We start from the raw sequence: 23,582 nt of genomic DNA, 5'->3' as shown, positions 1-23,582 counted from the left end.
GAGAGATGATAGATGTGGAAAACCGGTAACAGAATGAACAGAAAAATAGCAGGATATAATAACAAAAGACTATGTAGCCAAATTCATCTTCACATCCCTGGGACCTTGCATAGTGCCTGGCACACGGTGGACATTGCTAAATATGTATTGAAAAAAAAATGTGTGATTTTGCCTTTGGTCAGATTATCCATGCTGTTCCCTTCCTCTGAAAAGCCTCTGCATGACCAATTCTTATCATTCTTCAAGGCTCAGCTCAAATGCAACTCCTGTCATGTTGCCTTTCTTCAATTCACCCTGCCCTCAGCTAGAGGAAAGCTCTTCGTTTCTGAATTTTCGTAATCAATTAATATGTGCTAGCAATGAGTAAGTGTTACAGTAATGAGCACTCGGTCATTACTGGTGAATGGTAACACAGATTAAGACAGTCCAGGGCACATAATTGCAAATCACAGAATTAATGACTAACAGAAGTTATCTGAAATTCTAGAACCGTTAATCACCAGCTTTGACTCTCACTTTTTGTCTTCTAGTTTCTTCTCTTTGCTGTGTGTAATCCAGACGTCAGCGTTTCCCTCATCCTCTCACTCAGACCCACCCCTTTATGCCCTCTCATACCAACAAGACAGAATTTGCTGAAGGGGAGACATGATTTACATCATGTAGGCTGCAGGGACTGAAGACCCCCTAGGACATACATCTTTCTCTCTGCTTCTGCCACAGGGGTCTCTTCCCATCCCCCCCCAAAACCCCCTCATCAGCCTCCAGCCTTGCTGCTCTTCACCACGGCCACCCCCCAGCCCTCTGCAAATTCCTCAACCCTTTATTACACAGAGAAATGCCTTTTATCCTAGTTTCTACTTTCCAAACCTGTGCCTGACAAATCACCCGTGTTTAGCAAAACAGAAATTCTTCCAATTAGAGGACACATCCTCTTCAGGAAATAGAAGGCAATTATAAATAATATTTTTCTTCTGCAAACATCATTAACACAAAATGACTAAGTGGGGTTTGTCCATGAAGTCTTCCGGCGAAGATTGTTGGTGTCAGCTTTTGAAGATGACAGCGGACACAGCTTTGCAAGGCAGAGTACCAAGAAGACGTTCAGGAGTTTGCTGACTGCCGGTTGCTGGCTGTCCTGGACGAACTCGGCTCTCAGAGCCAGGTAGAAGTTCATAGTTCTCAAGGGGCTTTCCCTCTCTCTCTCTTGCGACAAGGCTGCACGATTGCTTATCCCACTGTCCGCCAGCCCCAGCCTTGTTCAGCTCTCATCATTAAAGACAGACGGTGGTTTTCTCAGCCTTTCCTAGCTCCTTAGCTGTTACTGACTGAATCAGAAATTCTATTAGAAAACCTAACACCATGTTTCCTTCCCTCTTACATTAGGGTACACACTATGCCGTAGTAAGAGACCCCAAAGATGGTGACTCAATAAGAAATGTATTTCTCTCTCCTTCAGTAGTCCAGTAAAGGGGATGTCTGGGACGAGGAGGGTGCTCTGCTTTACGGGTTCATCCCAGGATCTCGGTTCCTTTCATCTTTAGTGTGCCACCTACCCCAGGGCGTGGTCATTGTTGGCATGTCTGAGGCTGGCTCTCTTGGCCACATCTGTGTTCTAGACCTCTGGAAGGAGACACAGAGGGAAAAGAAAGTAGAGAAAGAGTTGCTTCCCTTGAATGCTATAACATGAATGTTATACTCCTAAATTCCATTCACACAAACTTCCATCCCAAGAACTTGGTGCCAGGGAGGCTGGACACAGTACTTCCTAACTGGGGATGTATGTTTCAGCTAAAACTCAGTGTGGGGAGAGAAGGGTTTCTATTACTAGAAGGAAGAGGGGAAATAGACATGAACATGGTTAATAGCTCCCACTATACCTCCCTACCCTCTTGTGGGAAAAACATCTTAGCATGGCGCAGGAGACTCTTGCCACTCAAGTAATACCCAGTTTCTTGAAATGCCCTGAATATGCTTCTCCATGTCCCACCTCCATGACTGATCGTGGTAAATTGTTCTCACTTTCCCATGCTGGCTAGAATCAGCTCAACTAACATCTTCTCCAGGAAGTCTTCCTAAACCTTTGTTTAGGGTCAGTGACCCTTCTTTGAGCTCCCATAACACATGATGCATTTCTCTCCTTTGGCAATCATCAAAGTCCTCCAGCATCTGCATACAATTGAGATCATCTCTTTATGCTCTTTCTCCATCTAGATTATAAGCAATTTGAGAGCAATTAGGCTGTGTCTCAGTCGTATTTGTACCGTTACTACCTAAACTGAGCTAAATTCCTTTTGCCTGCCAGTGGATGAAGTAAGTTGCACCATCGCCTGACCCCCACAGGCATGCCCACTGAGTTATAGTTCTCATCTGTAATGGCCAGGCTGGATAAGTGGACATTTCTTCTTCCCATTTGGACAAAGTACTAGCCTGAAACCCCTGCTGGCCTAAGACCCTAATCCTCTTTTAGCTCTCTGCACTCCTTCTGGGGAGCCCAGGATCTGTTCTTGTTACTTTCTAGGGCTGACTGACAACCTAGAACCAGGGTATAACTGCCATTTCCTGCCATTGATCTTGGACCCTTCAGTTGCTAGGCTTCACCTGCTATGTACCTCTTTGATACCATGACCAGCTGGAACCAGTCCTGGCATATTTTTTATCTCAGGAAATTTACAAATGACCCTTCAGTTACATCAGTTTTCCCCAGTTCTGCTCTTAGTGGGCTCTGGCCACTTTCCCCTCATTACTGGTCATCCTGGTAAAGTTCTGTCATGCCTGAGTATGCAAAACCAGTATATTGAGCAGGTTACCCATTTTGCAAACATGTTTTATTTTACAAAAGAATTTACCAGTAAAATCCTAATAATTAATATGTCCCTCTTTTGGTAGAACTTTAGTGACTGTTCAGTGAGGAAGAATTTCCAGTTCAGATGGATGGGTTTTTTGTATACCAAAGCTTTTTGGTATACCATCACTTTTGTATACCAAAACAATGGGTCAGAAGCAAGGGGATTGAACCATGAAAAGTCAGGAATTTGGTCGAATCATCCATAGATCTTGGTAATGTCCAGGGAACAGAGAGGCAGGTAACCCTAGTGTTCTCGAGATGAAGATGCATTGGCAGTTTGATTTGTAATGAACTAAAGGTTCCCAACCCTAAAAGGTCACTTTAGAGTTAGAGATAGGTCTCAACTGCATAGGTCTGGTGCTCAGAATCCTTCCAAATGTCCCTGCCTATATTTGTTAGAAGTCATTCATTTATAAATGACAGAAATTCTATTTAAACTAACATAAGCAAAAAGGGAATGTGCTGGCAGCTTACAACCTTTGGAAGTCTAGAAGTGGATTTCAGTCATGCCTAGATCTAGGGGATTAAAAAAAAGACATTTTCTGGGTTGGTCTTTCTCACTCTTGCAATCCCTTTCCCTTCCTTTTTCTCACTCTCGCCCTGCTTCTTTCTTACATTGACCCCCCAATCTCTACAAGAGATTCCTCTACACTGCAGAGAAGATGGCCCCCATTCACATTCTTAATGCCCTTTATCTGGAAAGCCAGATGACTTTTCTTCTACTCTCAATAAAAAAGCAATCCTCAGGGCGCCTGGGTAGCTCAGTCTTAAGGGTCTGCCTTCGGTTCCCTGCTTGGCAGGAAGCCTGCTTCTCCCTCTCCCACTTCCCCTGCTTGTATTCCCTTTCTTACTGTCTTTCTCTCTGTCAAATAAATGAATAAAATCTTTTTAAAAATTAATAAATTAATTAAAAAACAATCCTCTAGAAGAACTTGATTGACCCCTGGGCTAATCGTGGCTAAGGCCATGGGGTTCCTTGGTTGGCTAGGTCCTCTGGCTATGAAGTGGGGTTGCGGTCCTTGGCTGCCTCACCAGACTCACACAGGGTAGACAAAACAAGAAATACCACCACACTCTTCTTCTGAACACTTGAGGATCCGCTGTAAATATTTCAAGGGTTCCCACCAAACAATCCAGGCTTCACTTCATACTTCCGACGTTTCTACTCATAATGTTCCACACTGATCGCTGCTTGCCTGCTGTGTGGATCCCTACTCCATGGTTCCCCAGACTGCTTATCCCTTATGCTGATACCACTTAGCTGGATCGTGGTTGGCCACACTCTGCTGCTCAGACCAATGCCTGTGTTGTGTTTCTTTCCGGGACCTCCTCGCACTACTCTGTTTGGAGATGTGCCCATGAGTTTCCCAGATGATTTGACAGGGGCCAGTGCAAGGGGCTGTGCCGTTATGCGCCATTGTCTAAGTTGTTCAGTGCACAAGGGCACCGGGTGAGGGCACACATGGGTACCAAAGTCTAGCACAAAATGTAGTTCTCCCCGGCTGAGCTACCCACCCACCCACCTATGTTCCCCAGGAGGAAGTGCTTCTTCTATTTCTGCAAGGGTGTGGAGCCCTGCCCCCAGGAGCTGTGACTGCCCCTAGGCCAGCACAAGCACAGCTCCAAAGGTTTCCTCTGAAAGGCAGAGGAACAGCTCCCTCTCTCATTTGTCAGCATAACAGAGAGACGCCACTCTCTTAAACATAATGGGGGTGGGAGGGTCACAGGATCCGCAGGGATCACAGGCCCACCCCACCCTGTCATTCAGCCATAACATCTTCATATACCCTTCCAACATGCCAGAGCGAAAAATCATGAAAAACTGAACGTGACAAGAGTTGTCAAAAGCACACAGACATCAGCTGCGGAAATTATAAAGCATTTTGGGTTCCATGTTTTCTGAGAAAGGCACACTTCTTATCCAGATAGAAAATAAAATCTATGGGGTGCCTCGGTGGCTCAGTGGGTTAAAGCCTCTGCCTTCAGCTCAGGTCATGATCCCAGGGTTCTGGGATCGAGCCCCGCATCGGGCTGTCTGCTCCACGGAGAGCCTGCTTCCTCCCCTCTCTCTGCCTGCCTTTCTGCCTACTTGTAATCTCTGTCTGTCAAATAAATAAATAAATAAATAAATAAAATCTTTAAAAAAAAAAAAAGAAAGAAAGAAAAGAAAATCTAGGGGCGCCTGGGTGGTTCAGTCGATTAAGCATCTGCCTTTGGCTCAGGTCATGATCCCAGAGTCCTGGGATTGAGCCCCACAAGAAGTTCCTTGCTCAGTAGGGAGTCTGCTTCTCCCTCTCCCTCTGCTGTTCCTCTTGCTTGTGCACTTTCTCTCTGTCAAATAAATAAATTAAATCTTAAAAAACAAAGAAAAGAAAATAAAAGAAAAGCCTAAGGAAAATACCGTGAGAACCATCTCATGGTGATACCCACCACCACCACGCCAGAGTAAGTCATGTTCACATCTAGTCACACATTCACATTGAGTCGGCTCTCCCACGTACCGAGGCAGGCCTTTCCACATGACATGCAGCTTAAACATGCCCCTCTCCGGCTCCCCAGAATATATGGAAGACACTGATGTCGACTGGTTGCATTGGACAAGTGTTGGGAATAGCTGCCGGTTGGTCTCCGAACTACCATACTAACCAGACTTGGAGCCCTGATGCTGCAGGTGGCTATTGACCCCACATCCTTCCTGTCGTGAAGAAAGCTCTCCTAGGAATCTGGAGTCCCGCCTGCTTTCCCCGAGCCCCTCAGACATAGAAAATGTGGCTATGGCTCGAGTTCTTTTCCGGGAAGGTTCCTTCGCAGTCAGGCAGCGCGGGAGGCACAGCTGTGAATAATTCCTTTTCCAACTGATCTGCCCGCAGAGAACAGTCCTATACCTCCTGAACTGAACCCGCAGGGAAAAGCAAAAGTGGCCAGAGTCAGACCCATTACTTGGGAAAACGAAGAGTCATGGCCTCTGTCCCTTCTTGCCTGGGAAGCGGGCAGCGCACTGTGCGGTATTTATTTTGTCGTGTCTTGTGGCAGCCTTTAGGTTGTATTATTTTTTAAATCTTGATGCCAGCTAATGCATCAGATGATTTAGTCATGTTCAGTAGAAGAGAGAGTACTAGACACAGCAGATAAGGGTGGGATATATGGGAGGCAGCACCAGGAGGAGGGGAAAAAAACCCACTAAATTAGGAGACCCAAGTTCTTGTCCTACCTCACTAGTACTGCTGAGTACCCAGCAATGGGATGTCAGAAAAGTCACTGCACCCTCACTAGCCTTATGTGCAAGATGAAGAAATTTAAATTAAAGACCCCTTAATTTTTTTTTTTAAAGATTGTATTTGTTTATTTGACAGAGATCACAGTAGACAGAGAGGCAGGCAGAGAGAGAGAGGGAAGCAGGCTCCCTGCTGAGCAGAAAGCCCGATGCGGGACTCGATCCCAGGACCCTGAGATCATGACCTGAGCCGAAGGCAGCGGCTTAACCCACTGAGCCACCCAGGCGCCCCGAGACCCCTTAATTTAAATTAGATAACCTCTGGGGCACCTGGGTGGCTCTGTCGGCTGAGTCCCACTTTTCATTTGGCTCAGGTTGTGATCTCAGGATGAAGGTGGAGCCCCATGTTGGGTTCTGGGCTCTGCGGGGAGTCTGCAGGATAGTCTCTCTCTCCCTCTGCCCATCCTCCTCTAAGATAAATAACTAAATCTTTAGAAAAATTAATTAATGGGGAACCTGGGTGACTCAGTCGGTTAAGCACCTGCCTTGGGCTCAGGTCATGATCCCAGGGTCCTGGGATGGAGCCCTGCATTGGGTTCCCTGCTCAGCAGAGAGCCTGCTTCTCCCTTTGCCTGCCACTCCCCCTACTTGTGTTCTCTCCTGTGCTCGCTCTCTCTTTTAAATAAATAACTAATTTTAAATTTTGTAATTAATTAGTTAATAACCTCTAAGGCCAGCTCTAAAATACTATATAATAGCATATTTAGGAATGCCTGGCTGGCTCAGTCGTTGGAGTACGGGGCTCTTGATCTCAATGTTGTGAGTTTAAGCCCTGCAGTGGGTGTAGAGATGATGTAACATCTTTTTTTTTTTTTTTACATTTTATTTATTCATTGGAAACAGATACAGAGAGAGAGAGAGCACATGAGCAGAGGTAGAGGGAAAAGAAGAAGCAGACTCCTGCTGAGCAGGGAGCCCAGTATGGGGCTCGATCCCAGAACTTGGAGATCATGACCCGAACTAAGGCAGATGCTTAACCATCTGAGCCACCAAGGCTCCCCTGACTTAACATCTTTAAAAAATAAAATAAAATATTATAATTCCATAGTATCATTGGAAGTGTCACTAGGTATTCAAGAAACTCATAGATAAACACCAGAAGCCAAGAGTAAATGAACTGAACTGGGCCAACTACAAGGAGGAAACAAGCCCAAGTTGCTGAAGACCAGAGAGACAGCCACAAAGTCTGCCCTTGTTTTCCTGGGAGGAGTGTGATGGCTGAGCACAGCGGCCTGACAGATGGTAGTGGGAAAATACTTAGTCCCAGGTTCACTAAAGGTTCCTTTCTGTCTAGGTGTGAGATTAAGATACATCTAAATATTATCTGTGATTTGCTTTTTTTTTGCCTTTTATCTCTTATCTCCCTAGAGAAATCTGTCCAAAAAGACATACTCACACAGTCAAGTTCTCCATGTATCTATGGAGGCTGAGGTTGTACACAACATAACAGGCCAGTAGTTAATACCAGCATAAAGAATTGTGTTGTTGTAGCCATTCTAGACGTACCCAAATGTGGCCCAAAGGTTACTTGTTACCTCCCAGCCTTGCTTGATCTGTGGTCCTGTTCCTGTTCATAAGATATGATCTGTACTTTGCACAGATCCTATAGCACAGCTTGGGTCCCAAAGGCCCCACAGTTGTCTATAAGAATAGGAGAAGGATGCCTGGGTGGCTCAGTCGATGTGACTCTGGATTTCAGCTCAGGTCATGATCTCAGGGTTGTGAGACTGAGTCCCACGACGGGCTCCGTGCTGGGCATGGAGTCTGCTTAAGAATCTCTCTCTCCCTCTCCCAATGCCCCGCCCCACCCCTCAAGCTCAATCTCTTTAAAAAAAAAGAGACACTTTTTCAGACTTACCTTGTTTTGGTGACCATCACTGTTTTCAGGACAATTGATCAGGTTTTTTTTGGGGGGGGGTGTTTGTTTTTTAAGATTTTATTCTTAAGTAAGCTCTGGACCCAACATGGGGCTCAAATTTACAACCACAAGATCAAGAGTGACGTGCTCTACTAACTGAGCCAGCCAGATTATTGCCTTTTGGGAGGAAGATCACAGAGGTAAGGTTTGTTGAAAACACACACACACACACACACACACACACACACACACACACTTCAACTGGGTAAATCTGATGATCTAATTCACTTTATTAACTGATTCAGGAGTTGGGCAGCATCCCACCTAGCAAGTAGGAGCTGGAAGGAGTGAGGGAGTTGGAGAAGATTTTTATAGGAAGGAGAGTGGGGACAAGGAAGTTATTAGCAAAAAAAGAAAAGAGTGTTTTGGGTTAGGTCACTTTCCTTCAGGGTAGTGTAGGTAGTCTTATCTTGCATGTTACCTCCAGCTTTCTTTCGGGGGGAGGAGGATGGAGAGGCCCAGGAGTTATGACAGATTATCTCAGGGTGCTTATCAGAAAAAAATTTTAAGCAAGCTCTGTGCCCAACGTGGGGCCTGCACTCACAATCTCAAGATCAAAGAGTCTCATGCTCTACTGTCTGAGTCAGCCAGGCGCCCCAGAAGATTCTTGACTGCCTATTAAGACTACATTTCTGGGGGGTGGTTGAAAGTGCAGTTAGGTTAGGTATTAAGCCTGGGTTTGGTGAGTTGGCCTAAGTAACACCATTTGGGGTATGTGGTTTTCTTTTTCTTTTTTCCTTTTTTTTTTTTTTTTTTTAAGATTTTACTTATTCAAGAGAAAGAGAGAGCTAGAGAGGGAACACAAGCAGGGGGAGCAGGAGAGGGAGAAGCAGGATCCCCACCGAGCAAGGAGCCTGATGTGAACTTGATCCCAAGATCCTGGGATCATGACCTGAGTGGAAGGCCAACGTTTAACCAACTGAGCCACCCAGGTGCCCCTGTGGCGTTCTTTTTAACAGATGCCATTTTTCATCACATTAAATCCAGGGAATATACTATCAATATGACTTGTAACTACTGATGTTGACCTTGGTCACCTGAGATAGTGTTTGTCAGGTTTTCTACTGTAAAATTACTCTTTACCCTCCCTTTCCATACTGTACTTTTTGGAAGGCTGTTACTCTGTGCAGCACACTCAAGGGGGAGTTTAGTTCTACCTCCTGAAGGACAGAACATCTACATAAATTATCTGGATTTTTTTTTTTGCCCAGGACATTTGTCCCTTCTCCCCCTTTAACCTGTTTATTCAAATAATTCTTTTTTTAAAAAAATATTTTATTTATTTATTTATTTGACAGATCACAAGTAGGCAGAGAGGCAGGCAGAGAGAGAGGAGGAAGCAGGCTCTCCGCAGAGCAAAGAGCCCGATGCGGGGCTCGATCCCAGGACCCTGGGATCGACCTGAGCCGAAGGCAGAGGCTTGACCCACTGAGCCACCCAGGTGCCCCAACCTGTTTATTCAATAATCATTGGTATCACTTAGGGACTTCTTATATTCCACTGCTATTCCTATCTGAAAAAGAAATGGAAATGCAGTTTTTTTTTTTTTTTCTGGTCACATGCTCAGAATTTAGGAGAGAATCACATTGGATTCTCATGGATATTTATTCTGTGCATTGGGTTATAACCCAACACTAATTTGTTTATTTTGTTGCTTAAATTGTTCTATCTTTGGCCTTTAGAAGCTCTTTCAGGTGGTTCCTGTGTCTCTTTGATGGGTCTCCATCATGGTCTTACTGTTTTTTTGTTTTGTTTTGTCTGTTAGCACTTCATTACTTTCTGGCACCAAGATGCTTCAGGCTCAGGGTGCCTGGTGGCTCGGTTGGTTAAGCATCTGACTCTTGGTTTGGGCTGAGGTCATGATCTCATGGGTTGTGAGACTGAGCTCAGTGTGGGCTCTGCGCTCTTCCAGGAGTCTGCCTGAAGAGTCTCTCCCTCTGCCCTTCCCCCTACTCAAGAGCTTGTGTGCATGCATTCTTCCTCCCTCCCTCTCTCTAAAATAAATAAATCTTTTTTTTTTTTTTAAAGATGCTTTAGGCTCATCTTGAATATTTCCTATTCCAGTGCTAGGTAGAATCAACCGGTTCATCCAAGGAGCTAGAGTTCATTCCTGATTTGCATGTTTGTATCTAAGATGAACTCATTTGAAACTGGTGACGGATGGCGCACCTGGGTGGCTCAGGTGGTTAAGTGCCTTTGGCTCAGGTCGCGATCTCAGGGTCCTGGGATGGAGCCCTAAATCAGGTTCTCTGCTCATCAGGGTGTCTGTTTCTCCCTCTGTGCTCTCTCTCTCTCTCCAATAAATAGATAAGATCTTTAATTAAAAACAAACAACAGGGCGTGCTGAGGAAGCCTTCAAGCTGCGCTGGGTTGAGGTCCCCAGCTCGTTGGTGACTCCCGTGCTCTGCTTTGTGGAGGCCGAGAAAAATTAAGGCCATCCCACCTCAGGTTTAGCCTTAGCATAAGTATAGCCTTCTTAGCTCTGGCAGCCATCTCAGAACCCTGTGCCCAAGGGCTGAACTTTCCCCTACTTTACTTTAGTTCTAAGGACCTCTACCCTGCTTTAGTTCTAGAGACCCCCACCCTGCTTTAGTAACAGGAACCCATAAATACCCCTGCCTTAACTAAGCTCGGGGTCCAAGTCCCTACTCCGCTGTGTTGGGTATACTTGGGCCCAAGCTTAAGCTTGTCGAATAAACCCTCATGTGTTTGCATCAGTGTTGGCTCTTTGGTGGTCTCTCAGACGCGAAAACTCGGGTATAACATTCGGAGGTTCCACCGAGACCTGGGAGACTCCCAGGACCCCAACCCGGAGAGTCTTGCACCAGCTGGTGAGTGGACTCGTTTTTATCTATTTGCACGCATACTTTGGGAGCTCCAATCTGCATTTTTACCCATGGGAATTCCAACTTGTATCTGGGTTGACATTGGCTCAAGGGGATGCGTGGCGGGCCTTCGACTAGGGGTCTTGGGAGATGTCCCTTGTCCCCGCAGGGGGTTCGAGTCCCCCACCGTTTCAGGGGGTTAGAGTCCCCCTAGGCAGTCACCAGGGGGTTCGTGGTCCCCCAAGGCAGCCAGGGGGTTTGAGTCCCCCTAGGCGGTCAGGCATCTTGTTTTTGTTGTCAGTTGCGCTGTTTGTTAAATGTATGGGAATTTTGTCTGTTGTGCCAGTTGTTAAGTTTATGGGAAGTTTTGGAAGAGGCGTCCCTTACCCCCGCCTGGAGGACAAGATCCTCATCTGTGAGGAGAGCCGGCTGCCATTGCGGTTGGATTCTCCCTTAACTTCCTTTCAGTTTTGTCTTTGCGACCGCGCCGGATCGTTTGTCTGTGTGAGTGTGTTCTTGTTAATTGTTGTAAGTGTGTGTGCCTTGTTGTGGACTGAAGGCATGATGGGACAGACACAGACTACCCCTCTGTCCCTGATGATTAACCACTTCTCGGATAATCTGAGCACAGACGGACGAAAGGGAAAGTTTCGGACTTTCTGCATGTCTGAGTGGCTAGCTTTTAATGTAAAATGGCCCCAGGAGGGAACCTTTCAACTGCCTATTATCCTACAGGTTAAGGCCGTCACCTTCAGAGAAAAACCACACGGCCACCCTGACCAAATACCTTATATACTGGTCTGGCGAGACATGATAGAGAATCCTCCCTCCTGGCTTAAACCTTTTCTCCCTCCCGAAGCAGGACCTACACCCGAGATCTGGCACTGCAGAAACCAACTCCTAAGTCCAATAAGAAAGCGGAGTCTGAACCAAAGACTCCGCTTTACCCGATCTTCCAGGACACTCCCATGGAGGACCCGATTTTTCCACCGCCCTACCAGGTCTCCCCGCCACCACCCCCCCATCTGCCCCTCCAGCAGAGGCATCAGGGGCTGTCAAGGGAGTGCCACCACCCCCCCAGATGGAGGGGCCCCCATGCATGGGCTGGCAGCAGGGACACGTGGATGAACCCATCGAGCGGCCCCAGCCTCAAACCTGGGACCGGCCGATTCCACTGTCCTTCCCCTCTGCGCCATGGGACCCCCTAATGAAACAGGGGGACAACCAATGTTATATGGGCCATTCTCTACTAGTGATTTATACAATTGGAGAACTCAACATGCAAAGTTCTCCGATAACCCAAAAGATCTGATTGGTCTTTTGGATACTGTTCTTTTCACCCATCAGCCCACCTGGGATGACGGTCAGCAGCTCTTGCAGGTTCTCTTTACCACTGAGGAAAGAGCAAATCCAGATGGAAGCCCGGAAGTCCGTCCTGGGTGACGACAGACAGCCAACGCAGAACTCTGAACTCATAAATGCAGCTTTCCCCTTGTCTCGCCCCACTTGGGACTACAACTGGGCAGAAGGTAAGGAGAGGCTCCAAGTCTACCGTCAGACTCTAATGGCGGGTCTCAAGGTTGCAGCATGTAAGCCTACCAATCTGGCCAAGGTATATGATGTAAAACAGGGTAAAGATGAGAGCCCAGCGGCATTCCTATAAAGGATCATAGAGGCGTTCAGACAGTACACCCCTATGAATCCAAAGGCCCCAGAGACGAAAGCTGCCATAGTTAGGGCTTTTGTTAACCAAGCTGCTCCGGACATTAAAAGGAAATTACAGAGGGTAGAAAGACTAGGAGAGAAGAGCCTACAGGATCTGATATTGATGGCACAGAGTCTACAATAACAGAGAGACACCGGAGGAGCAACATGCTAGGATAAGTGACCATCAGACTCGGAACCTGACTAAGATCCTACTGGCTGGCCATGACCATGGATGACCCACATGAAAAACAGAGACGTCTCAAGAAGCTGGCTTCAGGAGAAGGAAAGGGGGACAGCCCCCACCGAGAACACCCCAAACTGAATAGAAACCAGTGTGCTTATTGCAGGAAAGAAGGCCTCTGGGCAAGGGTCTGCCCCTGGTTAAAGGAATCCCCCAACAAAAGACCAAAGGCCTCCACTACTATCTTGGAGGTCGAAGAGTTAGATGACTAGGGGAGTCGGGATTTGGCACCCCTCCCCGAGCCCAGGGTAACACTTAAAGTGGAGGGGCAACCAATTAAATTCCTAGTAGACACGGGCACAGCACTCTGTCTTGCTACAACCTCAAGGGAAGTTAGCAAATAAGACCTCATCAGTACAGGGGGCCACAGGCACTAAACAATATTCATGGACTACCCGAAGAACAGTGGATCTCTGTGTGGGCCGGGTAACACACTCCTTTATGGTCATTCGTGAGTGCCCCTACCCCCTGTTAGGCCAGGACCTATTCACCAAGATGGGAGCCCAAATTAGTTCCACCCTGAAGGTCAAAGTTTCTGGATAAAGAGGGACACCCGGTCCAGGTGCTTGTCTTGAACCTGGAGGACGAATATCATCTTCACCAAACGCCCCTGGAACCAATGACCAACATCGACCCCTGATTGCAGGAGTTTCCCCAAGCGTGGGCAAAAACCGGGGGAATGGGATTGGCCCAACATCAGCCAGCGATATACATTAAACTGAAGCCAGGAGCAGAACCAGTCAGAGTCTGCCAATACCCCATGCCTTCATAGCATAGACAGGGATCACCCCACACATCCGGCGACTGCTAGACTCAGACAAACTGTGGCCTTGTCAGTTGGCATGGAACACTCCCCTGCTGCCGGTATGAAAGCCACACTCTAATGATTATAGACTGGTCCAGGACTTGAGGGAAGTTAACCAATGGGTGATGGACATGCACCCTACGGTCCCAAACCCCTACACCCTCCTCTCCATCTTGCCTCCAGACAAGACTTGGTATACAGGGCTAGACCTAAAGGATGCCTTTTTTCAGCTTGCCCTTGGCCCCAAAGAGCCAAGACCTCTTCGCTTTTGAATGGGTGACCCAGAGAAGGGCATCAGTGGCCAACTCACCTGGACTCGACTACTGCAAGGATTCAAGAATTAGCCCACCATCTTCGACAAGGCACTGCATGAAGACTTAGGTGAATTCCGTGCCAAACACCCTAATTCGACTCTATTACAATATGTAGATGATATCCTGTTGGCAGCAGAGGACCAGGAAACATGTCTACAACGCACCAAGGACTTGCTCCAAATGATAGCAACTCTGGGATACCGGGCTTCTGCTAAGAAGGCCCAGATCTGCAGAATGGAGGTGAGTTACCTGGGGTATAAATTAAAAGATGGACAAAGATGGTTAACGGATGCACGGAAGGAGACCGTCATGAGAATCCCACAGCCTCGAAACGTCCACCAGGTACGTGAATTCCTAGGGTTGGCTGGGTTCTAGGGATTGTGGATCCCAGTTTTCACTGACATAGCTAAGCCCCTCTGTGAGGCCATGAAACAAAAATAGGACTTTGTGTGGACTGAGGCCATGGACAAAGCCTTCAATGACCTTAAACAAGCCTTGCTTTCGGCCCCGGCACTCGGGCTGCCTGATCTGACTAAGCCCTTCCATCTTTACGTGGATGAAAAGGAAGGGGTGGCAAAGGGAGTCCTGATTCAATACATGGGCCCCTGGAAGAGACCGGTGGCATAACTGTCAAAGAAATTAGGTGCCATGGCCGCTGGATGGCCTCCATGTTTAAAAATTACTGCTGCAGTGGCCTCCATGATTAAAGATGCAGATAAGCTGACTATGGGGCAGGAACTCTACGTCACTACCCCACCTGCCATTGAAGGGGTACTCAAACAACCCCTGGACCAATGGATCAGCAATGCCCGCTTGACCCATTACCAGAGCTTGCTTTTGAACCCTACCAGAATTTTGTTCCAGGCGCCAACAGCCCTAAACCCAGGGACACCGCTTCCTAATCCTGACAGGGACACCCCCTCACCCCCGCCAGATGACTGCCAAGAAACCCTGGCTCAGGTGCATGGAGTCAGAGCCGATCTCCAGGACCAACCACTGCTGAATGCAGATGACACCTGGTATACAGATGGCAGCAGCTTTGTCCTAGAAGGAATCAGGTATGCGGGGGCACAGGTGACCACAAAGACAGACTGTCTGGGCGGAACCGTTGGCGGCTGGGACTTCTGCCCAATGTGCAGAACTGATTGCGCTAATCAAGACGCTAACAATGGGAGCAGGCAAGCAGATAAAGATAAACATCTATACTGATAGCAGGTATGCCTTTGCCACAGCCCACATCCACGGAGCCATTTATAGAGAAAGAGGGCTCTTAACAGCGGAAAGAAAGACTATTAAAAACAAGGCAGAAATCCTCAAGCCCCTAAGGGCCCTCTGGCTGCCTAAGGCACTGGCCATTATCCATTGTCTAGGACATCAAAAAGCAGACACGCCAGTGGCCAAGGGAAACAGGCTGGCTGACTTAAAGGCAAAAGAGGCAGCTCTTTCAGTGGACCATGTCTTAGTGACCACACTGCCTGATCCAGGAGCACGGAGCTTGCCAGACAGCCCCAAGTACGCTGATGCAGACTTACAATGGATTAGGTGTCTGCCCAGGACACAATGCCTACATGTCTGGTGGAGAGCTGCAGATAGCAGCATAATCCTACCAGAGGAACTGGGACGGTGACTCCTATCCAAAATGCACAGGAGTACACACATGGGAACAAAAAAAAAATGGAAGACTTGGTGCGACATGCAAAGATCACTATCAAAGATTCCCGATCAAAGATCAAACAGATTGTGGCAAGCTGTCATGCATGCCAGTTAACTAATGCCTCTGCCCATGGATCTAACCCAGGCACCCGGCTCCGGGGGAACTGCCCAGGAGCCTACTGGGAAGTAGACTTCACCGAGATAAAACCTGGAAAATACGGATACAGGTATTTACTGGTATTTGTAGATACTTTTTCAGGATGGACGGAGGCATTTCCCACCAACCATGAAACTGCATAGACCGTGACCAAGAAACTGCCAGAAGACATCTTACTGAGGTATGGTTTCCTGTTAAGATCGAATCAGACAATGGACCAGGATTCATCTCTAAGGTAACACAGGGAGTGGCACTAGTACTTGGGACAGATTGGAAATTACATTGCGCATATAGGCCCCAAAGCTCAGGACAGGTAGAGAGGATGAACAGAACATTAAAAGAGACCTTGACTAAATTAGCCTTGGAGACTGGCGGGGATTGCCCTATATAGGGTGCGAATCTCCCCATATAAGATGGGACTTACCCCTTATGAGATCATGTTCGGTATTCCGCCACCTATTATCCCCAATTTAAAATCTGTGGTGCTTGCTGAGTTTGATGATCACCAACTCCTTTTCTCCCTCCAAACGTTACAAGGAACCCATGAACAGGTGTGGCCTAAGCTGAGGGCCCTCTACAAGACTGGGCCACCCCCGGACCCCCATTGATATCAGCCAGATGACTGGGTGTATGTCCGGAGATACCAACACCAGACACTTCAACCACGCTGGAAGGTACCCTGCATCATAATCCTGACCATTCCCACCGCTCTCAAGGTCAACGGGATTACTCCCTGGGTCCACTACACCCACATCTGGCCAGCTAACCCACACGTCGTTCTCAAGGACTTCGTCCCAGAATGGAAAAGTCAGCCAGACAAGGATAATCCCCTAAAGCTAAGACTGCGCCGTTCTCACTTGCCCCACTAATGTTGCTTACTTTTGTCAAAGACGGAGTCAGTACAGTTCAGCTCATGGTATTCAGACAGCAATACCAACCACTGGACCTTGTTGCTGAGACCAGCCTGGACCCATGATTGGGTCCTTCCTTAGGTTCCTCTGAGAGGGGGAAATGTGGAGGCTGAGAAAAACTAAGGCCATCCCACCTCAGGTTTAGCCTTAGCATAATAAGTACAGCCATCTTAGCTTCTGGCAACCATCTCAGACCCCTGTGCCCAAGGGCTGAACTTTCCCCTACTTTACTTTAGTTCTAAGGACTCCCACCCTGCTTTAGTAACAGGTAGCCCCACCCTGCTTTAGTAACAGGAACCCATAAATACCCCTGCCTTAACTAAGCTCGGGGTCCAAGTCCCTACTTTGCTGTGTCGGGTACACTTGGGCCCAAGCTTAAGTTTGTCGACTAAAGTCTCATTTGATTGCATCGGTTTTGACTCCTTGGTGGTCTCTCGGATGTGAAAACTCGGGTATAACATGCTTCTCCCCACTGAGCTGCTGCCTGGTGAAGAAGCAGCCATGGTGCTCCGGGTCACCAGGAACACAAAAGTTAATGTTGAAAATACGGCGAAGATCAGCACAGCAGGGCCAAAGTGCATGCCTCTGGCCATGACTGCAGCCTCCAAGCCCGGGCTGAGGCCAAAACAGCCCTCGGAGACATTGGTAACAAAGTCCGCGAACAACCACAGGCCAAATTGCCTCTGAAAAAGGAAGCAAAAACTTTGGTTCCTGGAAAAGTTATTGCTAAAAAAAATACCTAAATCTCTGGAGAAGGCACCCGAGCCTATGCCAGAACCTGAGCCCGTTAAAGAAGAAAAACCTTTGCCTGCACTTATTTTGATTGCTACTCCCTCTCCAAGCCCAATGGAAACATCTGGATGTGCCCCTGCAGAAGAATACCAGGGCACCTGGTGGCACCTGGTGGCTCAGTGGGTTAAAGTCTCTGTCTGCCTCTCTGCCTACTTGTGATCTCTCTCTTTGTCAAATAAATAAATAAAATCTTAAAAAAAAAAAAAAGAATACCTGTGTCAGGTGTTCTCTGATGTAGTTCTTGCTGTGAATGATGTGAGTGCCGAAGATGGAGCTGATCCAAACCTTTGTAGTGAGTATGTGAAAGATATTTATGCTCATCTGAGACAACCTGAGGAAGAGCAAGCCATCAGACCACAATATCTACCGGGTCGCAAAGTCACTGAAAACACGAGAGCTTTCCTTATTGACTGGGTAGTACAGGTTCAGATGAAATTCAAGTTCCTTCAGGAGACCATGTACATGACTGTTTCCATTATTGATCGGTTCATGCAGAATAATCTTGTGCCCAAGAAAATGCTGCAGCTGGCTGGTGTCACTGCCATGTTTATTGCATGCAAGTATGAAGAAATGTACCCTCCCCAAACTGGTGACTTTGCCTTGGTGACTGACAACACTTAACACTAAGTACCAAATCAGACAGATGGAAATGAAAACTCTAAGATCTTTAAATTTTGGTCTGGGCCACCCCCTACCCTTGCATCTAAGCTTGGAGAGGTTGATTTTGAGCAACATCCTTTGGCCAAATTCCTGATGGAGCTAACTGTGTTGGGCCATGATATGGGGCAGTTTCCTCTTTCTCAGATGGCAGCAGGAGCTTTTCGCTTAGCACTGAAAATTCTCAATAACAGTGAATGTACACCAACTCTACAGCATTATCTATTATACCCTGAAGAGTCCCTTCTAAGTGTTATACAACACCTGGCTAAGAAGATAGTCATGGTGAATGGTGGGCTTAGAAAGCATATGACCATCAAGAACAAGTATGCCACATGTAAGCACACAAAGACTGGCACTCTACCGCAGCTAAATTCTGCACTAGTTCAAGATTTAGCCAAGGCTGTGGCAAAGGTGTAACTTGTAAACATGCCTTGGAGTACTGGAATAACTGCAAATGAAATTGACACCGTGTGCCATCTGTACATACTATATGTTACCTTTACTGACTTTATCAATAAAGTTTGTAGTCCTTTTTACTTATACTTTAAAACAAACAAACAAACAAATAAAAGACCAACAACAAAAAAAGGGCACCCGGGTAGCTCAGTTGGTTGGGCAGCTGCCTTCGGGTCAGGTCATGATCTCAGGGTCCTGGAATCGAGTCCCACATCAGGCTCCCCACTCAGCAGGGAGTCTGCTTCTCCTTCTCCCTCTGCCTTCTGCTCCCCCTGCTTGTACTCTCTCTATCCGTATCAAATAAATAAATAAAATCTTAAAAAACAATAAAAAGAAAGTGCTGAGAGAGGCTGGGACTAGAATGAATGGACTCCACTTCTTGATTCAACTATTTTACCATGCTTAACCCCAAGAAAAGTTTGGCACCTATATTAGTTTCCAGATATAGCTGTAACATGTAGTATTTTCTGTTGCTGCTGTAACAAATGACCATAAACTTAACATGAACTCTGTGGCTTGAAATAACACAAGTTATTATTATTATTATTATTATTATTTTTTTTTTTTTTTTTAAGTAATCTCTACACCCAGTGTGGGGTTCGAACTCACAACCCTGAGGTCAAGAGTCACATGCCTTGCCAACTGAGCCAGCCAGGCACACCGCAAATTCATTATCTTACAGTCCTAGAGGTCTTAAGTCTAAAAATGGGCCATGTGGTGCCAAAATCAAGTGCTGACAGGGCTTCACTTTTTCTGAAAACTCAAGGGAGAATCAGTCCCTGGCCTGTTTTAGCTCCTAGGGGCAATCCACATTCCTTGCCTTATGGCCTCCACAGTGGCATAATAACAACCACTACAACCCTTAAACTATTCTTATAGTAAATATTTTTTTATTTTTTAAAATTTTTATTTTTTATTAACATATAATGCGTTATTAGCCCCAGGGGTACAGGTCTGTGGATCGCCAGGGTTTACACATTTCACAGCACTCACCATAGCACATACCTTCCCCAATGTCCATCACCCAAGCCCCCCCATCACAACCCTCAGTTTGTTGTGTGAGATTAAGAGTCTCTTACGGGGGCACCTGGGTGGCTCAGTGGGTTGGGCCTCTGCCTTTTGCTCTGGTTGTGATCCCAGAGTCCTGGGATTGAGCCCTGCGTCGGGCTCTCTGCTCAGCAGGGAGCCTGCTTTCCTTCCTCTTTCTCTGCCTGCCTCTCTGCCTACTTGTGATCTCTGTCTGTCAAATAAATAGACAAAATCTTAAAAATAAATAAATAAATAAAGAGTCTCTTACGGTTTCTCTCCCTCCCAATCCCATCTTGTCTCATTTCTTCCTTTCCTGCCCCCACTAAACTATGCTTATTTTAAAACCTTTCATTTAATCACACTTACAAAACCCCTTCTGCCATGTGAGGTGACGTACTCGCAGGTTCCAGGGGTTAGAACGTGAACATCTTTGGACGGTCATCCGTTATTCCATCTACCACAAACCCCTACGATGAAAAAGTGACATCTGCTGACAAATCACAGTCTTACCTATTTTCTTTATACTACACAGGACATTCTGAATCTAAACATTTTGACAGCCTCAGACAATCATTTCTCCCTTTCTCAAAAGGAGATAATAAGAAAATTCTCTAATAAACCCTTTTAAGCAACTTATGTCAACTTTCTGGTATTTTGCCCATAAAAATGAGCACAATTTTCCTCACTAATTTTAGTGCTATTATTCCTAGGAGCAGTTTGGAACATGTGGGTTAAATAGTCCATGTAGTTGATTTCCTAGCCTTTATCTAGGTTCACAGGGCCATAATGGCTCTCATAACTTGTTCCTTTTCTGTGCTTTTCCATCCTGACAGTATAAGGCCCATCAGTCAATTATGTCAATCAGAGACTCTCCAACTCTGTGTCCCATAAGGTGTGCCCACTGTATTAGACTTAAAGTTAAATAATTTGGATTTTTTCCAAATAGGAACAAAAGTTACAGTGATGAATAGATTATTATATATTTCAAAAATGTTCCCCATTCATCTTTCTTAACACTGGTGCCTCCTACTACTTGCCTGTCAGCACATGCTAGCTCACAACAAAAGGAATGAACAGGAAGCCAATTAAAATTAATAGAAAAAGTCAGAGATAAGAATAACAGATCATGCCTGGTTCGACAGCTCATGGAGCTCTTCTGTAACTGTGTGTTTCATACATCGAACAGAGGATCATTTTGCTAACCAAATGCCTCATCACATCAAGGACTCTAGATGTAAAGGATAAATATCTTTCACTAAATTATGATGGGCCCTACCACTATTTCTTCATTGCATTGCAGAATCTTAACAAAAGCATACCATTTTGTCTTGTAAAAGACTAATTTAATCTAGGACGGGCAATAAATGGGCTTTAGAGCTCAGTAAATCTGAGTGTCAACATCTTCCTAGCTGCATGACTGTGAATACATTCCTTAACTGAAACATTTGAGTTAGTTAAGAATTATATTTGGTTGCTTGTAGGTCATAAAGCCGCTGAAATGTGAAAGAGGCTGGTTTTTCCCTCAAAATAAGGAAGTGCAGAGTTAGGTGGTTCAGGATGGGGATGGTGGCTCCCTGATCATTACATTTCTAGGTTCTTCCTTTTGGCATGCCGCCATCAATTTCAGCACGTTCTAGGTCACTCATGGTCTAATATGGCTTTCGAAGCTCCAGTCACCGGATCTGCTTTCCAACCAGCAGGAAGGACAAAAGGCAGAAGGACAACAAACGCTTTCCTGGAAGCCCCCCACAGTGACTTCTGTGTGCATCTCATTGGTGGCTCCTATCTGCAGGGTAAGTGCGAAATGTAGTTTCCGCTCTGCACACGCTGCTCGGAATTTGGAAGGAAACAATCATTTAGATCCTGTGTAGAGAGCCCTAAACCATTCCCAGTGTCCATGATTCCGAACTTCTTCTAGTGATGGATTCCCCACCCTACCTCTCTGCCACTAGTTTCCCCTTGGCATGTGGCCACTGAGTAGAGGTTATATTTTTCAGCCCCCCCAGCAGTCAGTTGTGGCCGTGGGACTATGCTCTTTCTGGACAGCAGGACACGCACTGAAGGCTTTGTGTGGACTCTCCTTAAAGGAACTGCCTGTCCATCATCCTCTCTTCCTCCTTCCCACAGGCTGGGGCGTGCGTGTGTAGTGGCGAGCCAGCTTTTACCAAATAGGTGAGGACAGAACCCTGGGTGATTCAATGGTGAGGGAACAAGACAGAAGGTCTGGGGTCCCTGGATAACTGAGGGAAGCAGAGACGCCCAGCCCCCTGGACTTTCTGCCTGTCTCTGTTGTGTTCTGTGTGAGAGAAATAAGCCTGTAGCTTGTGTATTTTGTTGTCTCTTTGTTACAGCAAGTTAGCCTGTGTCTTAAGGAATACAGGCCATCTTTCTACGCCTCAATTTATTTTTCTATAAAATGCCAATGACAGGGGCACCTGGGTGGCTCAGTGGGTTAAAGCCTCTGCCTTTGGCTCAGGTCATGATCCCGGGGTCCTGGGATCGAGCCCCGCATCGGGCTCTCTGCTCAGTGGGGAGCCTGCTTCCTCCTCTCTCTCTCTGCCTGCCTCTCTGCCTACTTGTGATCTCTGTCTGTCAAATAAATAAATAAAATCTTTAAAAAAAATAAAAAAAAATGCCAATGACATTATGTATTCCACTGGGTTATATAACAAGAATTAAAAATAATATAAAGGGGCACCTGCGTGGCTCAGTCGGTTAAGCGGCTGCCTTCCGCTTAGGTCATGATCCCAGGGTTCTGGGATCGAGCCCCACACAGAGCGTCCTGCTCAGTGCGGAGCCTGCTTTTCTCTCTCCCTCTGCCTGCTGCTCTGCCTAATTGTGCTCTCTCTCTCTCTCTCTGCCAAATAAATAAATAAAATCTTTTTTTAAAAAATAATATAAGGAAGGCACCTGGCAGGGCTTTTAGAAGTAAGGGCTATTAGCATAGGTTTCATGAGAAGATTCTGAGGAGCTGCGGATAGCACTTGGAGGAAATCGGCAGCTTGCTTCCCCACCAGTCTAATTGGGAACTATTCTGTGTGACTGGATTCTTGATTTAGCAACAAAAGCATAAGAACCATAAATATCTTGGATTTAAATGCAAGGATGCTAGTTAGAATGTTTAGAAAATACCTCCTGATGCATTTTTCCCTTCTTAATAATTTAGATTATTTCCCTGCCTGGGGAAAGTCCTGGCACAGAGAAGTCCAGAACACAGAGATGCTGGATCTCAGTAGTAGACATCAGAACAGTTCTGCAAAAGATAAGGTAGGACCAGCTTTTCCTCAGCGGGCGAATAGTGGGATCAGGGAAGGTCACAGGATAGTGTGGGGTTCCTCCCCTGCTGTCATGAGGGGGGAAGAACAGCCAGCAGGGAGTATAATCTGAATTGACTAAATTCAATTTGAACTCATAGAGACATAAACATAATTAAAAAGGTTTTTTCCCCCATGCTATTAGCAGAAGTAGAGGCTTGAGTTTAAGACAGAATTAGTTGTAGAAAATAATGAACATTGTATTCTTTTTCACATCTGAGTCACAGTATGCAAATTTCTATCCTGCCGCATGATACTTGCAAGGTCGGTACCAAAAAAGCACAAGTATAGTCAATTTCATTTATGAACAGAGATTCCATAATCTTAAATAAAACACTGACAAATTTAATCCATTAGGACAGTAAAAAGAATAATACATCACATCCAAGTAGCATTTAGCTCACAAATGCAAGTGTTAATAGGATTTTAAATTGGAAGTTTCAGCCAGAAACCCTAAGGCAGTAGATGTTACATAACAAAGTTGTCAGCAGGCCATCTTGTAGGAGTCTCAAAGTAAATGGTCAAAAATGAGTTGCACATTTTCAGCTCCCTCACCCTCAGGGTATAAAGGTTGCTGTAAAACTTTGTGAAGAGGACTTTCCTGAAGAGAGCTAGGCTGTATCTCTCCTTCCCTCTCTCAGGGAGCAGGGAGGGCTAGGAGATCCTTTCCCCTTCTCAAGT

At 46.2% G+C, this 23,582-nt stretch overlaps 2 pseudogenes; both read left to right on the top strand.

Annotated features, from left to right (window-relative positions):
* The first annotated feature begins 1,910 nt into the window (after positions 1–1,910).
* Positions 1,911–16,608, top strand: LOC106007364 (annotated as a pseudogene).
* A 543-nt stretch (positions 16,609–17,151) lies between these two features.
* On the top strand, positions 17,152–18,519 carry LOC101686404 (annotated as a pseudogene).
* The last annotated feature ends 5,063 nt before the right edge of the window (positions 18,520–23,582 follow it).

This window comes from Mustela putorius, unplaced genomic scaffold (genome assembly GCF_011764305.1).
Source record: "Mustela putorius furo isolate JIRA1106 unplaced genomic scaffold, ASM1176430v1.1 tig00003853_pilon_pilon_pilon, whole genome shotgun sequence".
Taxonomy (NCBI): Eukaryota; Metazoa; Chordata; class Mammalia; order Carnivora; family Mustelidae; genus Mustela; species Mustela putorius.
This window is presented reverse-complemented; position numbering and strand designations above follow the sequence as displayed.